The sequence below is a fragment of the Abrus precatorius genome, unplaced genomic scaffold (assembly GCF_003935025.1).
Source record: "Abrus precatorius isolate BTA unplaced genomic scaffold, Abrus_2018 Scaffold0, whole genome shotgun sequence".
NCBI classification, from domain to species: domain Eukaryota; kingdom Viridiplantae; phylum Streptophyta; class Magnoliopsida; order Fabales; family Fabaceae; genus Abrus; species Abrus precatorius.
In genome coordinates, this window is record NW_020874290.1 from 1,839,880 (window position 1) to 1,844,879 (window position 5,000).

Genomic DNA, 5,000 nt, shown 5'->3' on the forward strand with positions numbered 1-5,000 from the left:
GAATTTGGAGTATCCTACTTTCACGCAATTCACAGGGTTCAACAAGCAATCGATATTTCACGATCAAGGATGTAGTACTCTTTGTAGTAGCGATCCTTATATATCGTATTAACAATCGAAAGATGGTCGAAAGAAAAAATCTCTATTTGACAGGGTTTCTTCCTATACCTATGAATTCCATTGGACCCAGAAATAATGATACATTGGAAGAATCTTTTGAGTCTTCCAATATCAATAGGTTGATTGTTCCGCTCCTGTATCTTCCAAAAGGAAAAAAGATCTCTGAGAGCTCTTTCCTAGATCCGAAAGAGAGTACTCGGGTTCTCCCAATAACTAAAAAGTGTATCATGCCTGAATCTAACTGGGGTTCGCGGTGGTGGAGGAACTGGATAGGAAAAAAGAGGGATTCCAGTTGTAAGATATCTAATGAAACCGTCGCTGGAATTGAGATCTCATTCAAAGAGAAAGATATCAAATATCTGGAGTTTCTTTTTGTATATTATATGGATGATCCGATCCGCAAGGACCATGATTGGGAATTGTTTGATCGTCTTTCTCCGAGGAAGAGGCGAAACATAATCAACTTGAATTCGGGACAGCTATTCGAAATCTTAGTGAAAGACTGGATTTATTATCTCATGTTTGCTTTTCGTGAAAAAATACCAATTGAAGTGGAGGGTTTCTTCAAACAACAAGGGGCTGGGTCAACTATTCAATCAAATGATATTGAGCATGTTTCCCATCTCTTCTTGAGAAACAAGCGGGCTATTTCTTTGCAAAATTGTGCTCAATTTCATATGTGGCAATTCCGTCAAGATCTCTTCGTTAGTTGGGGGAAGAATCCGCACGAATCGGATTTTTTGAGGAACATGTCGAGAGAGAATTGGATTTGGTTAGACAATGTGTGGTTGGTAAACAAGGATCGGTTTTTTAGCAAGGTACGGAATGTATCATCAAATATTCAATATGATTCCACGAGATCTAGTTTGATTCAAGTAACGGATTCTAGCCAATTGAAAGGATCTTCTGATCAATCCAAGGATCATTTCGATTCCATTAGGAATGAGGATTCGAAATATCACACATTGATCAATCAAAGAGAGATTCAGCAACTAAAAGAAAGATCGATTCTTTGTTGGGATCCTTCCTTTCTTCAAACGGAACGAACAGAGATAGAATCAGAGCGATTCCCTAAAAGCCTTTCTGGATATTCCTCAATGTGCCGACTATTCATGGAACGTGAGAAGCAGATGAATAATCATCTGCTTCCGGAAAAAATCGAAGAATTTCTTGGGAATCCTGCAAGAGCCAATCGTTCTTTTTTCTCTGACAGATGGTCAGAACTTCATCTGGGTTCGAATCCTACTGAGAGGTCCACTAGAGATCAGAAATTGTTGAAGAAAGAACAAGATATTTCTTTTGTTCTTTCCAGGCGATGGGAAAATAAAGAAATAGTTAATATATTCAAGATAATTATGTACTTACAAAATACCGTCTCAATTCATCCTATTTCATCAGATCCGGGATGTGATATGGTTCCGAAGGATGAACTGGACAGTTCCAATAAGATTTCATTCTTGAACAAAAATCCGTTTTTTGGTTTATTTCATCTATTCCATGACCGGAACAGGGGGGGATACACGTTACACCACGATTTTGAATCAGAAGAGATATTTCAAGAAATGGCAGATCTATTCACTCTATCAATAACCGAGCCGGATCTGGTGTATCATAGGGAATTGACTTTTTCTATTGATTCCTCCGGATTGGATCAAAAACCATTTTTGAATGAGGTATTCAACTCCAGGGATGAATCGAAAAATCAATCTTTATTGGTCCTACCTCCTCTTTTTTATGAAGAGAATGAATCTTTTTATCGAAGGATCATAAAAAAATGGGTCCAGACCTCTTGTGGGAATGATTTAGAGGATCCAAAACCAAAAATAGTGGTATTTGCTAGCAACAACATAATGGAGGCAGTCAATCAATATAGATTGATCCGAAATCTGATTCAAATCCAATATAGCATCCCTGGTTACATAAGAAATGTATTGAATCGATTCATTAAAAAGAATCGATTCGATCGCAACTTCGAATATGGAATTCAAAGGTATCAAATAGGAAATGATACTCTGAATCATAGAACTATAATGAAATACACGATCAACCAACATTTATCAAATTTGAAAAAGAGTCAGAAGAAATGGTTCGATCTTCTTATTTTTATTTCTCGAACGGAGAGATCCATGAATCGGGATCCTAATGCATATAGATACAAATGGTCCAATGGGAGCAAGAATTTCCAGGAACATTTGGACCATTTCATTTCTGAGCAGAATAGCCGTTTTCAAGTAGTGTTCGATCGATTACATATTAATCAATATTCGATTGATTGGTCTGAGGTTATCGACAAAAAATATTTGTTTAAGTCACTTTGTTTCTTTTTGTCCAAGTTACTTCTTTTTTTGTCCAAGTTTCTTCTCTTTTTGTCTAACTCACTTCCTTTTTTCTTTGTGAGTTTCGGGAGTATCCCCATTCATAGGTCCGAGATCCACATCTATGAGTTGAAAGGTCCGAATGATCCACTCTGTAATCAGTTGTTAGAATCAATAGGTCTTCAAATCTTTCATTTGAAAAAAAGGAAACCCTTATTATTGGATGACCATGATACTTCCCAAAAATCGAAATTCTTGATCAATGGAGGAACAATATCACCATTTTTGTTCAATAAGATACCAAAGTGGATGATTGACTCATTCCATACTAGAAAGAATTGCAGGAAATCTTTTGATAACACGGATTCCTATTTCTCAACGATATCCCACGATCAAGACAATTGGCTGAATCCCGTGAAACCATTTCATAGAAGTTCATTGATATCCTCTTTTTATAAAGCAAATCGACTTCGATTCTTGAATAATCGATATCACTTCTGCTTCTATTGTAACAAAAGATTCCCTTTTTATGTGGAAAAGGCCTGTATCAATAATAATGATTTTACGTATGGACAATTCCTCAATATCTTGTTCATTCGCAACAAAATATTTTCTTTTTGCGGTGGTAAAAAAAAACATGCTTTTTGGGGGAGAGATACTATTTCACCAATCGAGTCACAGGTATCTAACATATTGATACCTAACGATTTTCCGCAAAGTGGCGACGAAGGGTATAACTTGTACAAATCTTTCCATTTTCCAATTCGATCCGATCCATTCGTTCGTAGAGCTATTTACTCGATCGCAGACATTTCTGGAACACCTCTAACAGAGGGACAAATAGTCAATTTTGAAAGAACTTATTGTCAATCTCTTTCAGATATGAATCTACCTGATTCAGAAGGGAAGAACTTGCATCAGTATCTCAATTTCAATTCAAACATGGGTTTGATTCACACTCCATGTTCTGAGAAATATTTACCATCCGAAAAGAGGAAAAAACGGAGTCCTTGTCCAAAAAAATGCCTTGAGAAAGGGCAGATGTATAGAACCTTTCAACGAGATAGTGCTTTTTCAACTCTTTCAAAATGGAATCTATTCCAAACATATATACCATGGTTCCTTACCTCGACAGGGTACAAATATATAAATTTCATATTTTTAGATACTTTTTCAGACCTATTGCCGATACTAAGTAGCAGCCAAAAATTTGTATCCATTTTTCATGATATTATGCATGGATCAGATATATCATGGCGAATTCTTCAGATTCCATTGTGTCTTTCACAATGCAATCTGATAAGTAAGATATGGAATCTGATAAGTGAGATTCCGAGTAATTGTTTACATAATCTTCTTCTATCCGAAGAAATTTTTCATCGAAATAATGAATCACTATTGATATCGACACATCTGAGATCGCTAAATGTTCGGGAGTTCCTCTATTCAATCCTTTTCCTTCTTCTTGTTGCTGGATATCTCGTTCGTACACATCTTCTCTTTGTTTCTCGAGTCTATAGTGAGTTACAGACAGAGTTCGAAAAGGTCAAATCTTTGATGATTCCATCATACATGATTGAGTTGCGAAAACTTCTAGATAGGTATCCCACATCTGAACTGAATTCTTTCTGGTTAAAGAATCTCTTTCTAGTTGCTCTGGAACAATTAGGAGATTCTCTAGAAGAAATACGGGGTTCTGCTTCTGGTGGCCCCATGCTATGGGGTGGTGGTCCCGCTTATGGGGTCAAATCAATACGTTCTAAGAAGAAATATTGGAATCTCATCGATCTCATAAGTATCATACCAAATCCCATCAATCGAATCGCTTTTTCGAGAAATACGAGACATGTAAGTCATACAAGTAAAGCGATCTATTCCTTGATAAGAAAAATAAAAAACGTGAATGGTGATTGGATTGATGATAAAATAGAATCCTGGGTCTCGAACAGTGATTCGATTGATGATAAAGAAAGAGAATTCTTGGTTCAGTTCTCTACCTTAACGACAGAAACAAGGATTGATCAAATTCTATTGAGTCTGACTCATAGTGATCATTTATCAAAGAATAACTCTGGTTATCAAATGATTGAACAACCGGGAGCAATTTACTTACGATACTTAGTTGACATTCATAAAAAGTATCTAATGCATTATGAGTTCAATACATCCTGTTTAGCAGAAAGACGGATATTCCTTGCTCATTATCAGACAATTACTTATTCACAAACCCTGTGGGGGGCTAATAGTTTTCATTTCCCATCTCATGGAAAACCCTTTTCGCTCCGCTTAGCCCTACCCCCCCCTAGGGGTATTTTAGTGATAGGTTCTATAGGAACTGGACGATCCTATTTGGTCAAATACCTAGCGACAAACTCCTATGTTCCTTTCATTACAGTATTTCTGAAAAAGTTCCTGGATAACAAGCCTAAGGGTTTTCTTATTGATGATAGTGACGATAGTGACGATATTGATGATAGTGACGATATCGACCGTGACCTTGATATGGAGCTGGAGCTTCTAACTATGATGAATACGCTAACTATGGATATGATGCCGGAAATAGAC

General features: G+C 36.7%; 1 pseudogene; it reads right to left on the reverse strand.

Annotated features, from left to right (window-relative positions):
* Positions 1-5,000, reverse strand: part of LOC113852535 — a 91,557-nt pseudogene that overhangs the window by 51,965 nt on the left and 34,592 nt on the right.